The 23590-nt window shown below is 42.9% G+C and overlaps 1 protein-coding gene across 1 annotated transcript in view; it reads left to right on the forward strand.

The window, feature by feature from the left end:
* Window positions 1–23590, forward strand: part of LOC121280981 (teneurin-2-like) — a 787212-nt gene that overhangs the window by 309289 nt on the left and 454333 nt on the right. The window lies entirely within an intron of this gene.

Below are 23590 nucleotides of genomic sequence, written 5' to 3' on the forward strand. Positions count from 1 at the left end.
ATATAGGTTGGAAAATTCAGTTTTGTTTGAGATGGTCAAATTACATCTGTCCGTGAGCAAAGTGGCCTGCCATGTACCAGCTGTACATGTAAAGCTGTAAAGTTTACAACCCTGACCATGAGTTTCAAAAGTGGAAACTGTTCCATAGGACAGGAGACCATTGGCAACTTGGCGAGAATGAAGCACAGAAGGTAGAATCAAGGGAGCTTTCAAGCAGGTCAGCAATGTCCTGGAGGGTAGAGGGAGACTCAGGATGTCAAGAGCAAGTTGAAGGTGGAGAGGCCTTGTTTACAGAAGGGCAAATGTTCTGTAGGTTCTCCAAAATAGACAGCTGGTTGATAATGTGTGATGTGGGGGGTGGGGGGGAAGTGGACAAGTGAAAAAGCCACGATAGATGGGGAGTGGTGCGCTGCGGGGGATGGGTGGTGCGGTTTAGATTTTTAAAAGTTCATTCATGGGATGTGGGCTTCGTTGGCTGAGCCAGCATTTATTGCCCATCCCTAGTTGCCCTTGAGAAGGTGCTGGCAGATAGGTTAATCCTTGGGAATTAATTAGGCATCATGCTCCTCAGTGTCCAATTTGAATTTTTGATCATTGTGCTGTTTTTCTTAGACCTATGCCTGGTACCTATAAGCTATCATGTTTTTCTAGTATGTAGGCTCTCTCACACTATCCCCATCAATAAAGCTTGACTCCTAGGTTTTTAGCCATGTACTTCTCCCATTGAGGGATCTCTGTGCATACTATTCAACTGCTCACCAGCTTGTACATAAGGATCTAGCTCTTTGGTTTAAAACTCTGTGGTCCTACCAGTCCAATGGTCACCTCATTTCTTCTTCTTCTAGAGGAAGAAAAATGTTACCATACCAATGGTGAAAAATTGCAATGTCACAAACTGAGGCAATACAAAACAGATTTCCAGTGATTTCATTATTATGAACTCTTGTTACAGACTCTGCTGTTCCTGATTCACCTATTCACTGGTAATCATGAAAATCATGTTCTGCTAGCCTCACAAGTTGATGATGAGGATGTTTGGTCACACTGCAATGGCTGCAGTGTTCACACTGCTAGTTAAAGTTGCACATGGAAATTTAACACTATTGAATTAGCATTGAATCCTTATGGAGCTGTCCTCTGTCATGCTTTAATAATTGGATTTAAAATACACAGACTTCATCTGTAAGTCATCTACCTCCAATTTTCTCCTGGAGTTGGTTACTTATAGTTAGCAGCAATTTCATTCATGCCAGAAGGACATTGGTGTCTTGCCAAACTGGCTTATCTTCGCTTCCAAAAAATATTTAATTGGTTACAAAGTGATTTGGGATAGCCTAGGCTGTGAAAGGTGCTGTAAAAGTGCAAGTTGCTCGTTCTTAAGGTGTGAGCTTAGGCAGCCAGTGTCAACCAGCCATTCGCCTGTTGGTGAGAGTACTACAGGTCAGCCTGACCACAATACACATTCACCTTCACTGGAAAACAATCTAGAGCAGGAAGTAAGGCTGTTTTCTTTTCCCATCCAGCTCCGAGATGTTTGAAGTCAGTTGTTGTGCCCTCAATATTGCTATGCTGAAAATGCCTTTTTATTTTTGACCCTGCCATTGCCATTTTCTCCACCAATTATTCTCTTCCCATGATAATAAATGCAAAATGCTGCGGATGCTGGAAAACTGAAATAAAAAGAGAAAATGCTGGTAAAACTCAGTAGTTGGAGAGAGAAACAGAGTTAACGTTTTGAGTCCAATATGTCTGTTCTCCTCCCATCCCAAATTGCTTAAGGACTTCAATTTTAAGTTTGGTTCCACACCCATTTGGTATTCTTTTGAGCCTCATGGCTGTCCAGCCAGCTAGCATCAGCAAGCTATTAAGCTGTAAGAAGTACTGCAGGGGGGATGGCCGGTTAGCCAAAAATCGGTTTTATGCCATCTTGAAACCATTTTGCGATTGTACGTTCTGCACATTAACGGCAGGCCCCCTTTTCCCACTATCCAACATTGGGAACCTAATTTTATTCCCCCGCGCTGGATCATCTGGGCAACTGCAAATGAACATAAGCGACGTGCACTTGGTGAGCTGCATTTCTCTCGGGACTTTGAGGTTTGTTTAACCTACCATGTTTCAGGTAGCACTTGCGGGCATCAGCACCAGGCTTCACAGTCATCATCATCTTTAGGGGAGCTCACAGGCAGGCCTGTACTTACCAGACCAGCCATAAGGCGGGGGTGGCTTTTCAACGGCTGCAACACTAGGGATTGCTTGGGGAAGGGGAGAAGTGGCCTCAGGCACGGGAAGAGGCTGCTGGGCTAAGGCAGTACAGGGGAAGGGGGGTATCCCAGGGTATGTGGGGGGGGGGCACATATTGGTCTGTGCAAGTGGCCTCAAGATGGTGAGGGCTGAGGTTTCCAGAGGAGATGAGGCCAGGTGGAGATGTATGGATGTGTTTGAGTGAGTGAGTGGTGATGCCCTCGAGCTGACAGGGAGTGAGATGCCAGTGAGTGTGTGATAGGCTTGTGAGTGTGAGAGTTTAGAGTAATGAGATGGTTGCCTTACCCTAGCAGCATGGATGAGATCATTCATCCTCTCTCTGCACTGGATAATGAACCTCTTCTGCACAGCGTTGGCACTGACCACCACTGCCATCGCCTCCCAAGCCAGAGTGGTAGCACTGATGGGCCTCCTGCAGGCAGAATGGAGGTAGAGGACATCGTGGCGGCCCTCCACGGCATCCAAAAGGCATCCCAGGGATGGTCATAAAAGCGGTGAGCTGCAGTCTTCTTGCCTTTTGGGGCCATCTCTTCTGTGCAGCAGTCCTGGGCTGGAAGAATTGAGTGCTGGACGCGTGGCTGCAGTTCGAATATGGTGCCCAGCGAGAGGAAGCAGCAAGGTGACGACGTGGCGGGCAAATCCGCCAGTGAAATGGTATGCTTCCCTTGATGCATAAATAATGAGGCGGGAAGGGGACAATACAGTGTAAAAACCCACCATTGCAGCTGGGGTGTTTTACATGCCCGCTACGGCACTTAGTGTAACCATGGGATGATTCCGCCCAAAATATTTGATTTTCCCTGTTCATGAACTGCTATTTTGATGACTTTTCCATAATTCAGTCACTGTAACATAGACTTGTAAATACTTGGACGGTCTTACATCCAGTATTTTTTCAGTGTTGAATTAGCTATGGGATATTATAGTTAACCCAGCTGACCCTGGGGTAGGAAGAGGGGAAAAATAAACAAGATTCTTGCTTCCGATAGTTATCTAAGGATTCCTGTTGAAATTTGCATGCCTGTGGCTATCAAATTGGACACAGCTTTGATGCCCAGCATAGTTGAACAGCCGGCCAACATTCATTCAAGAATGACCATTTGGCCAAGTTATCAGACGGCTGCCAATGGCTGTGATTCTCACCCAAGGATGAGTTGCTGCTCTCAGGAAAAGAAAGCCTCTGTTGCTTTCACTTTTAAGTTTGAAGGTGGAGCCAAGTGTTTGTCCCATGGTCCTTCTCCATGACCTTTCTCAATCCAATGTTATGGGTTGCACGAGAACAACATTACATGTCGCTAAGCTTCATTTCATTTTCCCCTTCTCTTGCTCACTGGTATAATAGGGACCTTCTACTTCATGTCACTTATGTTCAATACACCAAACAGAAGTCACTTAAAGCAGAATGCTGCATTTCAAGAAGAGAGGGTCATAAAATCCAAATCAGATGGAATAACATGCTCTGAAATCTCTGGGAGGCAGCATTGTTTGAGCCTGTATGAGCATTAGCTTAGCCAAAAGCTGCCGAACCATCTGTGTGCTCAGAATAATTTGCATATGAGATTGGAAAGGGGGAACCTCGAGCATTATTAGGAACAGGAAAAGGGCATTTGGCCAACAAGTCCATCCCGCTTTCAAAGATTGACACCACCTACCCACTTCCCTCATCCTTCAATCCTTTCTTTGTCCATAAATACATCAAGTTTACCCATTTACTTTGTCTGCTTCAGTGGTCTTCCCTGGCCTATTCCATGACCCTATTGTCCTTAGGGTGTAAAGATGTGTAGACTTTCCTTTCTTATTGCAGTTGCTCTTTTGTTGCAATATAAAGAATTGCCCAGGATGTTCAAACTTCTGATGGCAATTACTCAGCACTGGGTAATACAGCATTCTGATTTAAATCAGACTTTAGATGGTTCTGACTCTTAGCAGTTACCCAAGAAAAATTAGACAAATTAAAACATTTCTAACCCTGGGTAACTATCATATGGAACACTCCCCCCACCCTCCCCCCTCCAGCTCAACCCCCCCTCACAGGAACCCACAACTACATCCCCCCGCTGACCACCTGATCCCCCCAACTGACCACCTGACCCCCCCAACTCATCCTACTATCCCAACCACATGACCCACCCCAACCACCCAACCTCCCCTCCAACAACTGACTTACAAACCTCTCCCTCCACACCGACCACCCTACCCCACTACCTACCCCCATCCTACCCACTTATGCGCTTACCTTCTCCCTGGCTTCTCAAAGTGACTGGGACTTTTAAACCTTCTTGCTTGACAGCAGTTAGTGCCCTAAAAAGGAGACGTGGCTTCCTTTCATCTGACTCCATCGCACTCAATTGAAGGCCTTGAGAACCCGCTGCCCTGCACTTTCCTCACCTTGCCCAAGTCAGAAGGTCGGGCGAGGAAGGTGCAGCTCCCAACTAAGGAAGGAAAAAAGGAGCAAAATGGCGAACTGACTGTGATTGCCCTTCCTCAGAAGTCCTAGCCCATTATGATAATTAATAGGCTATGTTAGTTGGATACAATATATAAGGTGTAGCTGATGCGGAGTATCACTGAGTCCACATTAGTGAATGGCTTGTGGATAATCCTGGAACTTGATTTTGAAGTATGGCTATGATTTTGCTGTGTACACTGTTGCATTTGCCCATTGGTTCAGTTCTGATTAGGATTTTACGTGCAGCTATAGCCTTGTGAGTTGACATACTCAGGCAGGGTGAAGCAAGTCCTCTTGTGTTGCTGCACAAGTATATAAAGAAGATTGCCAGGCGACGGTCAGTCACTGGCAGAAAACCAGGAGCTATGGTCAGTGTTTTTAAAAGGTTACCTAATTCCGTCCAATTGAAATTGGATTTTGTACAACTGGTCTATTTTCCATTGGCAGGGAACCCAGAGTAATTGGGTTAGAGAGGGGTAGGAATGAGTGTTCCTGTTACCAAAGGAGTTAATATCTTCTTTATCAATGAGCTGCGAGAATCTTTGAACTGATTTGGCTTATGCTTAACTTATACATATCTTGCTGCCTCTGCTGAAAGAAAAAAAATTAGATTAAATTTGGCCCTTCCCTTAATAATCTTGAAAGAAAAAGGCAGATGTCTTTTGATTTGGATACTCCCAAATTGGCAAAAAAGTCACCTCCTCTCGTACCAGAATATCCAGAGAACCAGTTAGGCCACTGTTTCAGCTGGTTGAGACAGATTAATGTGCCTTTTTGTTGTTGTTATTGAAATATTTAAAAACTGCATGAAAAATGTATAATTTTATGAGGAAAGCGGAGTGCTTTTGAACAAGCATAGAACATAATGTGCAACAGTTACTGGCCACTGAGGTTTCAGCCAAGCTCTCCATATTCCCCGGTGACAGAAATTTCGAGCAGGCTCTCTACGTAGACCAGTCAAAACGTCCAAGCACAAAACTTCTATTGCTGCATTTGCAAAATTCAGATCATGATAAAAATTTTAAAATCCCTAAAGCTTTTTTTTTCCTTTTCTTTGATATGTTGTATAAGGTCATTCAGTAATTATAGCAATGTACACCTCAAAATCATTTTTTTGTGGTAGTCATATCCCCTGTACGCATGCAACTGCCCACTTAATTCTCAGTCAGCTTTTGAGATTTGGGTTGGAACTAGAAAGGAATTAAAGAATGACTAATGCCAAGCAGGGAGTTGAATGTAATCACATGATGGGCAATCTCAGTAGCAAGGAATTACTGAAAACATCTGCCAGCGTTATAGCCATCAATGGCTGCTCCTCATCAATAACGTGAGTAAGCATAAAACCATTCACAGGCTCTTGGAGACTTGTAGCTAGGAGGCTACGATCAGATCCTAATTCATTATGATAGTTGTCACTCATGCAATTATATTAAAAACATAATGCACTGTGGGTACTGTTGTTTTCGCCATAAACAGATGACCTGTTAAAGTGCAAGTATTTCTCTTTAGAATTGGGTGGATTTTGTTCTCCTCATGAAGAAGGGCCTCAGTCAGCACTTCAACTGAACAGTCCCATTTTGGAGATGGCCACCTATTATCCTATTATTCTCATAACCGACAACCAAACAATATTAGTCTTGTTTTTTTGCACCTCTACATCAAACTGCAATGCTTCAATTTGTGCTCCAGCAAGTCTATCTTGGAATCTAGTTTTGGGCATCATCTGCATGATGATTGCAGTGTATCTGTGATATTGCAGTAGTTATAGGGCAATTGAGCAGCCAATCACAACCCATGATTCCCACCTGAAGCCCTGGCCTTGTTCGGTTTTAAGCTGTGTGAAAGGTGACAGTCATATCCCAAGCCTGTGATGTGAAGATCTGTTAAGAATCCTAATCATTGCCTTTGCTGAGATTAGCCACCAGAGTAAGGCTTGTCAATTTTTATCAAAAGTCTTTCACGAGTACTGTATCTTCTAAATGTTTAGTACAACACCTCATTAATTTAAAAATAAACTGCAATCAAAACAAACCACCTCCATTAGTACTGAACAAGTGCAATGTTTGCAATACAGGGATTTTTATAATTATGCTTTCATTTCATCATGGTGTTGAAGAAAATTGGTCCATATGATGTGTCTTGAAAAGCTTGAAGGCGTCAATGTGACTGAATGCAGGAAGTGACATCTGTTTGACCTGCATTTATTCAATAAAGCTGCCAGTGTACTATGGGGACAAAAGGTAAAATGCATGTGTTGCAAAGGTTCATAGAGATGAGAAAGTGAGCCACATATTGACGGATATTGATCTAGTCGCCATTTTACTTTTCTTGCTGTGCTGTTGTTTCTGGCTGAAAATTGCCAAAGCTGGAAGTGGAAACCCGTTCTATATTGCAGTTAGTCATTGTAGGTATCATACAGTTGAGCTCCAAATATGAAGCATGGTTAGCTAATGGGTTATCCCGTTGAAAAAGGTAGGAGCCATACATTGATTTTGAGAGTTGAGGATTAATATTGGATGTGAAGGGAAAAACAAACCAATGTACAATGTGTACATCATTGTGAGAAGTCTTGCCTATGGCACACATTTGCTGTGAACACACCTTGCAGCTGTCACTTTGATGTTACTGTTTTGTCATGTCATAGCCTTGTCTCCACATATCAATATTTTATATGGCAAAAAGGCATGTCAACACTTTTATAAAGGAAAAAGCCAATCAACTTGTTGCTTGGTAGTACAGAACTTTGCTGAAAAGAGAGACATGGTGCTGAAGCTTTTCATTTTGCACTCATCAGAACAAATGTAAGAATGCCAAATTTCAAATTATCACAACACTTTATACAACAGGAGAAGTACATGGCTCATTTACACTTGCTAGAAATGACACACATGCAGGAACGAACTCTCTGCAAACAAAAGGAATATGTTCAAGCCTTGTGCCGTTCTGAATTACCTGGGAGCTTGGGGAGCCCATAGTTGCCCGTTACTTTCTCCATGGCAATGCATCAGCTAATTGGTGTTGGCTTGCCAACCAATCAATTTGTTCACACCACTAGGTGGCACTGCTACACCTTGCCCCAAACATTTTCCATTTGCGTATATATTTATAAATAATCAATCTTCTCTTTACTTCTTCTTGTTCAGTCCCCATTAAATTAGATTTCATTAAAAAATTTTTTTTTTTTTTAAATGGCCCCATTCTCAATATTCTATCCCTCCACTGGCTCAGGCTGCCATGCTGCTGTGCTCCAGCTCCTGGCTGCACTTGCCTCTGGCCCATCAGTGTCTGGCTTTTTATCCTCTGCTTCTATACTCAAATGTTATTAAATCACACACATTTCTTGAGTCAACTTCTCTCCCTGCCCTAAATTTCATTGGCAGATCCCATACAATTACCATCTTTCTTGTGGCTTAAGGCTTCAGCTTCAACCCACGCATCCTGCTTGTCTCTGCTTTCTTTGTGCATCTGGGGACAAATGTTCAACAGCTCTACCTCAGTTTTTTTTACCGTTTGCCCAAGTGTTATTCTTGTTCTCTGTGCTTTCCATTAATGCCATTGGAGTGCCCACTCCAAGGAGAATCATTAGCCAAGCAATATCAAACAGTGTAATTAGAATAAAGCAGAGACCTATATTTTTCCTATTAATTATATTACTTCACTGGCACCTGTTTCTCTATTAATTTTTTTCCTTTGCTAGTGCTCACTGCAGTATTAATGTATTAGTTCACCACTGCTCACTGCTGTGTGAATGTATTAGTTCACTGGTGTGTGATGCTGTACTAATTTATTGAATAGCTGCTATTCCTGCTGTTCTATTAATTTATCAATATACTGATGCCCACTGTTTCATTGGTTTATTAATTCACTTGTGCCCACTGTTGTATTAATTTACTGGGGCACACTGCTTTCAAAATTATTATTGCTTCTAAAGCCATGCTAGGACTTTGTAGCACAATTAAGCATGTTCATCGGTAGTCTTTTGTCATGACTGAGCGGCCATGCATGTTATTTCACTACTCGTTATTTTGTCATAATTTATCTTCTCCAATTTAATCCATTAATTTTTAATCTCCGTATCAGCTAAGTGCCAGCTCCTGTTGTCCACTGTGTTAGGATTTGCTATCACCCTATTCTCTTGGGAGATTATTGAGATGCAGCATGCCAAGATTTTACAGACCTTGGCTTCCTATGAGCAATGGCACAGGAGATCGCTTCATATATATTATAACTTGCATACAACTAGCACTTGTGTGCGTCACACTTGGTGCATTACACTTAGGAATCATTCCTTTTATGTGCAGAATTTTTGTTATACTTGCATCTGATTGAATCAAGTTTTGTTTTCATAAAACAATAACAAATCACGACCAAATAGGGTATCAAAATCAGAAATTACCAAAGGAATGAAACGGCTAACACTGCAGCCCCAAAATCTTTATATTAAAAAATAAGCAGTCAGTAATGACCAATGAACCATAAGGAGAAGCTGAATACGTCAAAACACTTCAAAGTTTGTGAAGTTGATTTGAGCTGTCATCTTCAATTTCTCCCCTGAAACGTAACTCTTTAATCTTCAAACCTGATCCCTGACCCAAACAGTGTATTGTCTTTTCGAGACACCATGAGGGAACACAAATAGTGGCAGAAACTAATATGGCTGACTGGATTTCATGTCACCTGGCGATAGTTAACTAAGAGTTTGTGAGTTTAAAGCAGGGGTGTGACCTCTTTTCAATTCCCTCCAGGTTAAGTTTTGTTTTCTGAAGAGGGAGTGGAATAATTAACTTTAACCAAAGCTTTATGCAGACAGTGCAAATCTAAGAACAGAGCTAGTCTGGGATTGTTAATATTATTTTGTCCAAAGCAACCATGAAACTCCTTGAACAACATACCAATTTTGATCAAGAAGTGATACAATTGTGATGCAGTATCTTCTTCTTTAATCTACATTTTTCAAGCCGACACATAATAAACCAAGACTATCAGCACACCTTTTTTAAACACACACAGACACTGCCTGAAATATCTTAATGCACCATAAGTAGCATCTATAATTAGTTCCTATGTTACCAGCAGATGGTTAGTGCCATTTGCCCGATAAAGGCAGTTGCCTGTGTGAAAATTACACGGTAGGTGGACAATGGTGGGAGCAGTACTTGCAAACACTTTCCCAACAGTGGAAGTACAATTTATGGGTCTAGAATTTAATGGTTCATTCCCTACCTTTTTCTAAAATAGATGTCACATTTGCTGTTTTTCAATCCTTTGCGATTTTGTCTGAGTCAAGAGGATGCTGAAAAACATTCACAAGTAGACTCCCAAATGTTTGTGCCAATGCGTTCAGAATGCTGAAGTGAAAATTGTCACACAAGAACTTTGCATATTTGATTTATCAACCTCCCTAATATATACTCTTGTGATTTTTAGTACTTTTTAGGCTGTATTTATGTTTAAACTGTTTTGTTCCTGAACATTTAAGAACATTTGTATGCAAGCATTAAATTTGGAGACTTAAACTGCAGGGTTTTGTGTATTTTAGGAAGGACTGGGAAGGTAAGACAGGTAGTTTAGACTGGTGGCATTATTTGTTGGAGAGGGACCGGTTACAGTAGGATGTTGGAAGTGATACTGAACCTCTTTAGATAGAATGAGAGGACAGTAAAGGGAAAGGAGTTAGTTACAGGAATATGCTAAAGCCACCAAATGATGAAAGCAAGACTGAGGCAGTTGCCAGGGAGCTGGTAAAACAGATGACTGCCAAGTCGAGTAATCATGGAGGATTTCAATCTCCCTCATATTGACTGGAGTGCACAATGGGAGCGTTCTGCATATGTGCATACATTTATTGAAATTGTGAAGGATTTGTTATGTTTTCTCTTCCTCCCCATTGTCTTTTACTTTATTAATAAGCTAGGCTGGTCATATTGTTACATTCTGTCCCTTACCTATTTCCCTTTGCAATTGTTCCACATCTTTTCCTTTCAGTATTTCTTCCGATATTGCCATGCATTCTCTCAAAATTAACTTGTTTAAAATTTAGCTTTTTAATTGGCTTCTTTTTGTTCTCTACCCTGATGTCTACTCAAAGTATCAGAATATTATGATCACTAGATCCCAAATGTTCCCTTACTTTCACTTTGATTATTGTTCCCTTGTCATCATTAGAACTAAATCTAATATTGCGTCTCCCCTTTGTGGATTTCTTAGTGTACTGTTTAGAAACAAATCCTTGACACTTTCATTGAAAGCATGCAGACTGTCCCCATTGTGCACTCCAGTTAATATGAGGAAGATTGAAATCCTCCGTGATTACTCGTCTTGGCACTCATCTGTTTCAGCGGCTCCCGGACAATTGCCTCAGCCTCTCTTTAATTATTTGGTGGCTTTAGCACGTTCCTGTTACTAAATCTTTTCACTTTGCTGTCCTGTCATTCTATCCAGATACTCAGCAACACTTGCAGCATCCAATTGTGTAACCAGTCCCCCTCTAACAAATACTGCCGCTGCACTACCCGCTTTACATTCTCAGTTCTTCCGAAAACACACACAGCCCTGCAGGTTAACTCTCCAATTCTAATGCTTGCTGTGTCACTGCAGTCGTTTTGCCTGTTCATTGTGCTGCCAAAGCTCCTGCTTTCTCTATGATTTCTGTTGCATTCAATTGTGGTTTCATGATCTTGGTCACTTGTAACCCCTCACTGGTTTCACCTTCCCACTACCCAGCCCCCAACTCTTTAATTATTTCACTTCTCCAGTGCAGTTGCAACCCAAGTCACTCCCCCAGTATTACCAATCCCCTCCATTTATTCCCTTCCACTCCTTCAGCACCCCCCATCCCCACTGCTAAAGCCAGTCCTTCCACCTTATCAGTGGAACATGCATTGCATATGATGCAGCATTCCTGTCCTTTACTAAGCAACTTATGATTTGGCTGAGATGAGCTTTGCCACGGGAGAACCATTAGATCATTAAACTTTGAGAGATGTCATCATGCTTCAGATGTAAGACATTATATAAAACATCAAAAAATTGAAGAGGTTTAAAATTCTTAAAACTAACCCCTGCTCCTTTACCTATTGCTTTCAAAGTAGCAGCATGTTGGTTATACAACTGCTTCTGAATGGATCCCATTATAAGTGGAAAGGAACGAGAAAGTGAACAGTGTCAGATGTCTGGAAGGTATGGGGTTCAACATTGGTCACTGTGTTGCTGTCTGACTCAAGGGGCTGAATTTAGCCAATCCTGGCATTGGGATGCATGCTGAATTGGGAGCCTGGTAGAACCAGTGGCTGGAGATTGAACGTGATCCTCTTGAAGGCAGTCAGCTCAATAGTTGCCCTGCTGAGCAAGGGGCATTAGCTGTATCGTCTCTGTGCTTCTGTCTGTGGCTCCTGTAGAAGGGCCAGTGGCCATCTCTTAAATGGATTTCCCTTGCCTCATAAGGATCCATCCACACACTTTGGGGTGTGGAGAGAAGATTTTAGGCAGCCTGGACTGACAGAGGGTGGAGGAGTCATGGCAGCTATCAGGAAAGTGAGCACACATGGAAGAAGCCCTTTTTGTGGTCGCAGAGCAGTTGGAAGTTGAGAGATAGGAAGCCGTTCTTGTTGACGGACCTAATTTCCCAGTCAAATGGATGAAATCGATGATGCCTTGCGCCTGAGAGAATCCACCAATGGAGGCAAAACCCAATCCCCTCAGACCCTGTGAGGCTATATCTGTTGTTAACTGAATGTATTGTCCACCTCTGGCAAAGGAGGCACCAATGACCAGTGAGCTGCAGTGATGTGCAGCTGCTTCTGAGATGCCACTAAAGTCCACAGCTGATCTTTGGAAGGAGACAGAAACAAAGAAGCTCACGGTCACAGTGACTTTGAAGGCCACTAGCAGGGAATGACGACCAGTGCTGTGAGGTGGTGGTCTTTAGCGATGAGGACACAGACGTCTGTAACCATCTGCCTGGAGAGATGTAGTCTGTTATGGCTTTGGTTCTTGCTCATCTCCAGGTAACTCCACCTTCGACAGTCGATCTTGAGTTGAAGGTTTGGCCTCCATTGCCTTCCTGCCTTTCTTTCTTTCCCTGTGCCCACCTGATGCCCAGGGTCTGCCCTTCCTGCAAAGGGTGTTACCCCTCATCGCCATGGGTTGCAATGGTTGACAGTCCTGCTCCTCTTGCCAGCTGGAACCTTCGATCTGGGAAGGCAGTTGCCCAGTTGTTCTTGGCAGATGCCCTCTGCTCATCTCTTGCGATGCTAGGGGGTGCCAATCATGTTCAAAGCCCAGGAACCATGTTCACTCTCTCTGTCACCTGCGCAGCACCAAGAGCCAGGTCCCCCTTTGTCCCACTGACCCTCTTAGGGGTCACACCTCACCCCAACCGCCCCACACCTCACCCCACAACCCACCTCACCCCATCCATCCCCATATCTCTCTGCGCCTCACGCCCCCACACCCCCCCCCGCCCCCACCCCTCACATCACACCATACCACACCACACCACGTCACATCACACCACATCACACCACATCACATCACATCACACCACATCACACCACACCACATCACATCACACCACACCACACCTCCATTCCTGTTTTCGGTAGCTGGGGCGGTTGCAAAAATCCAACCCAGTGTTATCCTCAAAGCAAGGGTGTGCTAATTGGGCTATATGTATTGCTGAAGGACAGGCGGTAGGAAATGAGTTGTACTTTCTGTTCCTCAGCCTCTGCCCTGTACTGCTTTCAGAATGAGGTGTCAGCCTTACCACTAACTTGTTTTTTTCAACTCTCCCTCTCTGTCTTCAGACTAGCTGCTGGATCGAGAATTGTAGGGAATATGGGAGAGTGGGGAAAGAGGGGATTTTGAAGTGACCATCCTTTTCATTGCATGTCACAGCGTGCCCATTGCTCTGCCATTATTGATCTTGCCTGGCTGGGCTAACACACAACTAGTTAAAAATGGATCTCAAAACGTCTCCCAATCATCAGCCTTCCTGTCTTTTTGCCAAGATTTTAGAAACATCAAGAAGAGCCAGCTGAATTGCTGTTAAAGTTTAAAGTTGCTCTTATTATGGAGAGAAGCACCCAGGCACAAAACTCCTGAGAGATTAATTTTCACTGCTGCCGTTTAGAATGTCCACATTTCAATGGCTGTCAATCACTGGCAATGCAATGCTGGTGGTGAAAATCAATCTCGGCAAGGCCTGCATTTTAATGAGTTTTTCTCCCTGATTTGTTTTTTTTTTCTTTTTTGCTCTTCTCTTTTCTAATTCCAGCCCAAGGAAATTGGAAGAAAGTGCCTGGTGACGTTACCACACTATTGTGGCACACCCTACATGTGGAAAGAGAATCTTTATTTCTTAGGATATCCTTCCTAGAGGATAAATTATATCCTGAGCAACATTAAATCTCACTTGCCTCTAGCTTTCAGGAAATGTGCAAACGGGGATGCTGAGTTGGTTTGCTTTACGAATTTATGGCAGGTTGGAGCTGAGCTGGGGCTTTGATTGCTTTCCTGCACCTACCCATTTGAGACTGTCAGTCTAATGCATAAGGAAGCACAAACATCAGTCTCTATCACAACACTCCCTGGCACGTGGTTTTGGTACTCCATAGTCATGGAAACTTAACTGGACCATCCACATAAATACAGGGCGGAATTTTACGACAGCAGGATTTTACATTCTCGTTGAAGTCTATGGAGTTTAGAGTGGCTCACCGCTTTTTTCTGGCCCCATCTCCACCATGATGAGGCTGTAAAATTCTGGCCACTGTTTCTCTAAGAGCAGGTCAAAGGCTAGGTATTCTGCGATGGGTGATTCATCTTCTGGCTCTCCAGAACTTCCCCATCACTTACAGGGTACAAGTCATGAGCATGATAGAATACTTTTTTTAAATTATTCTTTTATGGGATGTGAGTGTTGCTGGTTTGGCCAACATTTATTGCCCATCCCTAAATGCCTGTGAGATGGTGGTGTAGGGCCGCCTTCTTGAACCTCTGCACTCCATATGGTGTAGGTACGTCCACAGTGCTGTTGTTAGGAAGGAAGTTCCAGGATTTTGAACCAGTAACAGTGAAGGAACAGCAATATAGTTCTAAGTCAGGATGGTGTGTGACTTGCAGGGGGTCTTGCAGATACTGGTGTTCCCATGCATCTGCTTCCCTTGTGGTAGAGGTCGTGGGTTTGGAAGGCACTGTGTAAGGAGCCTTTGTGACTTGCTGCAGTGCATCTTGTAGATGGTACACACTGCTGCCATTGTGCGTCGGTGGTGAATGTTGATGGTGATGGATGGGTGCCAATCAAGTGGATTGCTTTGTCATGATGGTGTCAAGCTTCTTGAGTGTTGTTGGAGCTGCACTCATCCAGGCAAGTGGAGAGTACTCTATTACACTCCTGACTTGTGCCTTGTAGATGGCGGTCAGACTTTGGGGGTGTCAGGAGGTGAGTTTCTAGATGCAATATTCCTAGCTTCTGACCTTCTCTTGTAGCCACATTATTTATATGGCTAGTCCAGTTCAGTTTCTGGTTAATGGTAAACCCCAGGATGTTGATAGTGGATTCAGCAATGGTAATTCCATTGAATGTCAATGGGAGTTGCTTGGATTCTTGCTTGTTGCAGATGGTCAGAGTCATGTTATTATAGTGGTATAATACCTTGGGAATATTTAATGTGCAAGACACAAGGCACCAATCACTCATAAGGATTGGGTAAACACATTGTGGGCTCATTTGTGAAACCTGGGCACATGAGAACAGTTATACATAAGTAGAAAACTTGAAGGCATCCTGGCCATTTATGTGCTCTGCTCAAAGCAAAACTGAAGCTGAGACTGGATCATATGACACATTTCTCTTCTAGTGGTGTCATGCTGATATCACTTAAAGGCATATTACAACAGCCAAGCCTGGCATGAATGTCACTTGTCACTTACCAGCCCAAACCTGAATGTCGTCAGGTCTTGCTGCATGTGGACATGGACTGCTTCAGTGTCTGAGGATTCACAGATGGTGCTGAACTTTATTTCAATCATCAGTGAACAATCCCACTTCTGACCTTATGATGGAGGGAAGGTCATTGATGAAGCAGCTGAAGATGGTTGGGCCTAAGATACTACCCTGTGGCATTCCTGCAGTGATGTCCTATGACTGAGATGGTTGACCTCCAACAACCACAACCATCTTCCTTTGTGCTAGGCATGACTCCACCCAGTGGAGAGTTTACCCCCTGATTCCCATTGCCTACAGTTTTGCTAGGGTTCTTTGATGCCACACTCAATCAAATGCTGCCTTGATGGCAAGGGCAGTCACTCTCACCTCAAGTGGCACTTACCATTTGCCTGGATGACTATAGCTCCAACAACGCTTAAAAAGCCTGACACCATCCAGGACAAAACAGCCCATTTAATTGGCACCCCATCCATCACCTTAAACTTTTATTTCTTCCACCATCAGGGCATAATGGCAGCAGCATGTGCCATTTTCAAGTTGCACTGAAGTAACTCTCCAAGGCCTCTTCAACAGCACCTCCTCTACCACCGAGAAGGACATCAGCAAACACGTGGGAACACCACCCTCTGCAAGGTCCCCTCCAATTCACTCACCGTCCTGACTTGGAAATATGTTGTTGTTCTTTCACTGTCACTGGATCAAAATCCTGGAACTTCCTAACAGCGCTGTGGGTGTACCTACCTAATTCACATGAACTGCACAGCCAACATCTCAAGGGTTATTAAGGATCGGCAATAAATTATGACCTCACCAACAACGTTTACGTTCCTTGAATAAATAAATAAAATTCTACCCAAAATATCACACCAAGGACTGGATTTTTAAAAGAGTCCGGATTGGGCTCGGAGGTGGGCATGCACCAAAATTTGGCACCACCGGCATCTGAGCTGGTTTGCTGCCACTATCCCGACCCCAAGTCATTTTGAAAGAGGCTGGTTTGGGATTGGATTATCTGTCCACCGGCAGTGGCCAGTAGCCAGTTTGGTTTAATTATATTTAATTAAGGGTCCTGTTAAGGTTCCTTTCCACGCTGACTGGAATTTCTAGCTAGCAATGTGGGCAGCCCATGTTGGCTTGGAACATGTTCAGGCCAATGTGGTGGGCTTAGTCGTATAAAGCAGTGGGGTGGAGGTTAGAGCATAATGGACCAAGCAATGAGCCCTCACCATCCCAATCCACAATAGTTGTCGGGCCACAGCTGTGTCCATTGGCTATCTCATAGAGGGCTTGCCCCTCCATGATTATGGCCAGGCAGCTGTGGCACTTTAAAAATAAACTTAACTCATCAGCCATTGGGGCTATCTTGCTGGAGGGTACCCCATTGGCCTTTCAGAATTGGGAGCCTACCCATCATCCCTGATTGGATGTCAGGCCCACGTCTTACCCATGAGGTGTGTCAAAAGTGTGCGGTGGGGGTTGAGACCCGGAACTCGCCTCCGTATGCGGTTCTCCACTCCCGATTAAAAATTCAACTCATTGTTTTTTTCATTCAAAATATATTAAAATGCTTATAAATTTTACAGTTGTACATCTGTTCCACTTGAGGTGGCTCAGTACCAATCACTGTCTCCAAAGAGGAGGAAAGGCAGGTTACTTGCAGTTACAGAGATCTCCTGCTTCATATCATATTATTGCCCTTTCCAGAATATTATTTTTCTATTTTTTTCTGGCATTAAAAGCATACTACTGATTACTTTTCGACATTTTGAATGAAAACAAGTCAGACGTTCAGGCTGTTATATTGAGAATGTTACGCCCAGTAGCATGGAATGTTACATCTGAGAAGAGTGCATTATTATAACCCATTTACACACTTACTGTCAGCTAACATTATTTTAATGCTACTCCAGCATTGCAATTTCATAAATAAACAAATTTAAAACATTTTTCTGCCATGTAGTACAAAACTAGAGCAACACTTGTGATGGGATGAGAAATATGTGATTGTGTTAACAAAAAATATACAGCAAAACTGTGAGCACTGGAGCTTGAAGTACTCGCTGAGATTTTTAAGGGATATGGGCCAGTTTAGGACAAGGGGAATTTGGGAAAATACTGGGGAAAGGGTTATTGTATTTGATGGAACTAGAGGGTCCTGGAGTGTGGCAAATCTCAAAAGACTAGGGAAGATACCTCGAGTTTTGTTGGATTGGAGCGATTTGGTAGAAGTAGGAAAAATCACTGGAAGTGAAAGCATTGAAAGGGGTGCAGGACATTGGTGAAAAGATTCCAGGATCTTGGAGTTCTGTGAGCGGGTGGGAAGGCTAGTTTTCAAGACTCGGGATCTGCAAATAGTGGGAAACCAAGGTCTTTTGGCATTGGAGCCATGAAGAAGACATTTCTTGAGTATGAAAGGACTAATGGATCAGACAGCATTTCAGAGAGGAGCCTCGCAGTGGGAGCAGTGCAACTAGTGTCCTGGGGTTCACCAATTGAGAGGTTCACAGTGCATGAGGAGTTGCAGGAACACACGTCATACCTCAGGAGTGGGAAGCATTCCTGGACTCAAGATATGTGGGTAGCCCAGGGTGCAGGACTATTGGGGGGGCGGGGAGCAACGCTGAATCTTTGGACAGGGCAGAATCTTTAGGCAGAGGCATTGGCTGGCAGAAATGGGTAGCAAGGGATTGGCATTATTAAGGGAGGAAGAGAGCAAAGGAAATAAGGCTAAGCAACTCGACGTGTCTCCTTACCCCAAATGGGTTCACAGCCCCCAAGAAGAAAGAGGCCCTTTGTATATAGTCAGCATTAGTAAATAACAAGAGTAGGAAGTGACATCAGGGAAAAGAGAGTCCTCCCACAGAATTTGGTCCTATCCTGCAAAGTCCACCCAATATTTCAAAATGCCAGGAATTCCCCAGTAAACTAAAGCCCATCTTCCACCCACAGTATCCTCAGGCTCTCCCTCCATAATACTGCCATACCACTGTATGCTTCCAAAGTTTGCCACCAACATATGCGCTCCTAAATCCCCCAACTTCCACTGCCCACTATTTCTACTACCTACATATCTGCTACATATTTCCTACCTTGATTCTGTGTACCCTTGGTTATATATAAGGCAAAAAGTAAAAATTAAATATATAGACAAGGGAACATATAATAAAAATAATATTAAAGGCCACTCTTTAATGGTTTTCATGAAAAAATTAATGGCTGTGGAATTCATCTGAAAAACTCTGATAAAATAATATATAATGAAAACAGTATTTAATTGACCCAGTCACTGTAAACCAGTAGTCCCCATGACACATTGTGCATTACATAGAATATTGTTATAAAACAATAATGTGTTTCCAACTCACCCTGAGCAGTATCATATATAATAAATCTTCAGGTCCTATACCTGTCATCTGTGTGCCCCACTATGTAACTTTGGCAAAAGCTATTTTTAAGTTTTTGAAAAAAGCAACCACTAGTATTTTTTAAGATGAACAATCATGTGTAAATGTGTTTAAGGCAATCATTCAACCTCATGACCTGATGATGATGGTAAGCCACTCAGCCTTGTTCCTCGGTGTGTTGGAGAGTTATAACATGCTCATAGTTGGCAGCTCATTACATACATATGTGACAGAAATGTCTGGCAACATTTTGCATACCACAATTTCAAGAAATATGGATGACATTAGGAAGTACAGTAGTGAATTGTGTGTACATTGTGTGTCTGTGTGCTCCATAAACATGACTCAGGCTGTAAATCATAAAACAGTTCTGCCCAGTTAATTTTCTTCCATGTTTTAGTTCACCATTCTGTTGATATAGGAACAAAAGGAAAAACTTAATCGTGCCATTCAGTTTTTCCTTGAAACTTTGAGAAAAAACATATTTTATAACTTTGACACTGTTGAACAGGATTTGAATAAGGGTTGGCTGACAAGGGAACTTTGCCTTTAAAACTGAGAAGCAAGCAAATCTTTTTCACTTCGGCAGGAAGAATAGAAAAACAGTATAGTATTTAAATGGATAAAGATTGCAGAACTTGGTGGTGCAGAGGGATCTAGGTGTCTTGGTACATGAATCACGTAAAGTTATTATGCAGATGCAGCAAGCAATTAGAAAGGCAAATGGAATGTTGGCGTACATCGAAAGAGGCAGAGAATATAACAATAGGGAAATTTTACTACAGTTGTACAGGGCTTTGGTGAGACCACATCTGGAGTACTGTGTGCACTTTTGGTCTCCTTATTTAAAAAAATAATTGCTTTAGAAACAGTTCAGAAAAGGTTCACTGGACTCATCCTTGGGATGAAGCGGTTGTTTCATGAAGAAAGATTGAACAGGTTAGGCCTATACCCATTGGAGTTTAGAAGAATGAGAGGTGATCTTATTGAAACATATAACATCATGAGGGGACTTGAGGGAGTTGATACCCAGAGTATGTTTCCTCTTGTGGGGGAGACTAAAGCTTGGTCTTTGAGTTTATTCAAGGCAGAGTTAGACAGATTTTTGTTAGGCAGGGGAGTCAAGGGTATGTGGGGCAGACAGTAAAGTGCAGCTGAGACCACAACCAGATCAGCCATGATCTTATTGAATGGTGGAACAGGCTTGAAGGGCCAAATGGCCTACTTCTGACCCTGTGTTGCCAAAATTCATCCTACTCTCATGCATATATGTATGTTTACATGTTTGTATCTCAGAAGAGACTATCCCTTTACAAGAGAGTCTGCTTATTTCTGCTGCTGTTAAATCCAAACAACAGCCAATTACTCGTGTCAGCAAACATAAGAATGATTTGCTAGATCATTACAGTTTAATATCCAGTTAACAAAACAACTTCAAATTGTCACTGTGGTCTGAAGTAAGTTGTGTAAGCCAACACTTTCTGTCAGACTGGTCTGTTGTGATCAGAGTGCATCTGTCTCAAATACAGCTATACTTTGCACATTCAGCATATAGTACAGCTAATAGTGAGGCGTTATGCTGTGGTTTTTTTTCTCTTGACAATTAATGTGGTGCGCATAATGTAATTGCTGGATAAATAATTAATAATGCAGTATATTGTTAATAGAGGATAAGAACAGTGATAGATGAGATAATAATTCTCAGAACAGGTTTGGAACGATTTGGCATTGATTCTGTGGTTCTATGGTCACTGGTGGATTGGAAGAAGAAAAATGCCAATGCAGTAACTCCCACTGTGACTCTGTGAAGTACTGGGCTCTCTCGTTGTGACATATCGTGCTCCCATTCCTCTGGCACGTCATGCACTTTTGCTACACCATGCACCATGTGGTGCATTATTCCTTCCTTGTTGTGACATAATCAAATTCCCACAGTTACAATTAGTGATGCACAATCTCTTTGTCATGTAATGTGCTTCTCTTCAATGGAGCAAAATTATATAAAGCAAATTCTCTGAAAAATGTACCTCTGAAATAGCGATTGAACTTGGACCCTCTTATTCGTGCATGAACCATGTAGTATCCCCTGTGCTGCAGCCCCCCACTATCACAATCTCAACATTATAACACGTTTTTCCTCTGGATAACAAAATATAGCTTAATGAAGGGTTGATTGTCATTCATCAGAGCACCAACCTGCATTGCCAGAACGTGCAAATTCTAAAAGTGAACTACCCAGGGAACTACCCAGTTGTATTTGTGTAGTGCCTTGTAGCACCACTTAGAAATGCCTGAATGCTTCATGCTGTGGATTGGGATGGAGTGTAGCAGTTGGTGTTTGGCAGCTCTGCAGAGTTTCTTAAGCTGTGCCATAGTGGGGTGCCCAAGGGAAGACCACCATTTCCCTGCAGCTGAGGGGGAAAGTTGGATGGGTAACCTCCCGCTGGCTCAATGATTTCTACAGGAACCCAGGATTTCTTTTTTAAAGCGATAAGGAGAGTGTGTCCATTATTCTCCATAATGTACAATCTGCTAATGGAATCACAGGGGCTTGCAACTTTGAAATTTGAATTTCGATAATAACTGCAAGGCAGGCAGTAAGGGTGGGTGAGCGTGGTGGGATGGCTACAGGTTTTCCTTATTAATTGCTTTTATCTCCCCTCTCCGCCCGTTCCATGCCATTTAACAGCAGGACCTGATTTGAAATTTACAAATCTGTTTCCTGGCAGTAGCCGATCAGATTGAAAGGCTAAAACCAAAATACCGCAGATGCTAGAAACCTAAGACAAAAGCAGAAAACGTTGGAAAAACTCAGCAAGTCTAGCAGCATCTGTGGAGAGAGAAACAGAGTTAACGTTTCAAGTCTGTATGACCCTTCTTCAGAGCTCAGGGTTTTTAGGTCGCCAGTCAGGAAGTAGAGTGGGTCAGATATGAGGAGGAGGTCAGAATATGAGTTTGATGTGGCAGGTCAGACAAGGGGATGAGTTGAACACGACGGGGGGATTAACGCTGCTCAGATATCGGGGTCAGATTGAGGAGTCAGTTCAAGGTGTCAGATTGCCAGGTGGTTTACAGCTCAGCCTGGAGGGCTCTCCCTGGCCCCCCACCAGTGCTGGAAAAGCACTAACTTCACCTATCCTGTTGTTCCTGCCTCCCTTCAGTTGCCATTATTCCTGAACCTTAGAAGCCACTTGCTGGAGAGGCTAAATATAAAGGTCAGTGAAACTCAATTTAGAAAGGCCTAATCAACATTTCACCAGGGCTTAATTATTATGATAGGTACCTGTCTGACTGCAGTAATTAAAGTTCTGACTGCGGCCAGTAGATCATTCGCAAGCATCCAAACAAGACAGAGGTGGACACTTTGAAGCCAGGTTGTGGCCACAAACCAAAATGCAGTTATTTTATCGGCTCACCTGCCACCAATCCACCCATTTTTGAGAGATTTAAGTTCCCCCCTGCAATATCTGTGAATGACCGCTCATAGCCAGTTAACTGCAATATTGGCATTGGCCTGATAGCAGCCCACCCTAGGACATGAGAATATAAGAAACTGGAGAAGGAGCAGACCATTCAGCCTCTCAAACCTGCTCTGCCATTTAATGTTTATGGCTGATCTTTGACCTCAACTCCACCTTCCCGCACTATCCCCATAAGCATGGATTTCCTTAGTACCCAAAAACCTATTGACCTCTAACTTGAGTAGCCAGAAAGGGAAAGGCATCAAAGTAAAATGTGAGGTAAAAAGAGAGTCCAACCTTCACTGGGCTGTATCTACTAGTAAAATATAAATGCATAATTTTTACACATGGTTACTTTCTTGGTTCCTTTGTTCCATCCGCTCCAACACTATATTGCTGTAACATAGAAAAGTTCAATAATTTGAGTTATTATTTTCTGCTCTCCTGAATTTATGCTGGAAATGATTTTATGAACACTGGCTGACCTCTGCTGTCTCACTCAAATTGGTATTTTCATATGGACCAAGATGATGAATATCACAATGAGTTAAAACAACTTCTTGAGCCATAATCTTTTATAATTCACCACCTATAGCAGGAGGAGAGGGAAAGATACAGGTTAGGGGGGTGGGTGTGGGGTTGGGGGGAAGGCTGTGTAAGGGAGGAGAAGCATGCACATTAGTGAAATTTTTGTAATTTAATTCTGAATCATTATTGGCAAGAACAACAACTTGGACTTATTTTGTGTCGATAACAAAATAAACATCCCAAGGTGATCCCACAGGAGCATTACAAATACAAAATTAGAGTACAAGCCACATAAAGAGAGATTAGGGCAGATGGCCAAAAACTTGCTTGAAGATGTAAGTTTTCCAGTGTCTTAAAAGAGGGAAGAGAGGTCAAGAGGGGAAGAGGTGTGGGGAGAGAATTCCAGAGTTTATGGCCTTGGCATCAATTGGCCTTGGAGCAATTCAAATCAGGGATGCACAAGGAGCCAGATTTAGAAGAATGCAGATATCTTGGATGGTTGTAGGGTTGCAGATTACAGAGATAGGAAGGGATG

Source organism: Carcharodon carcharias, chromosome 8 (assembly GCF_017639515.1).
Source record: "Carcharodon carcharias isolate sCarCar2 chromosome 8, sCarCar2.pri, whole genome shotgun sequence".
NCBI lineage: Eukaryota > Metazoa > Chordata > Chondrichthyes > Lamniformes > Lamnidae > Carcharodon > Carcharodon carcharias.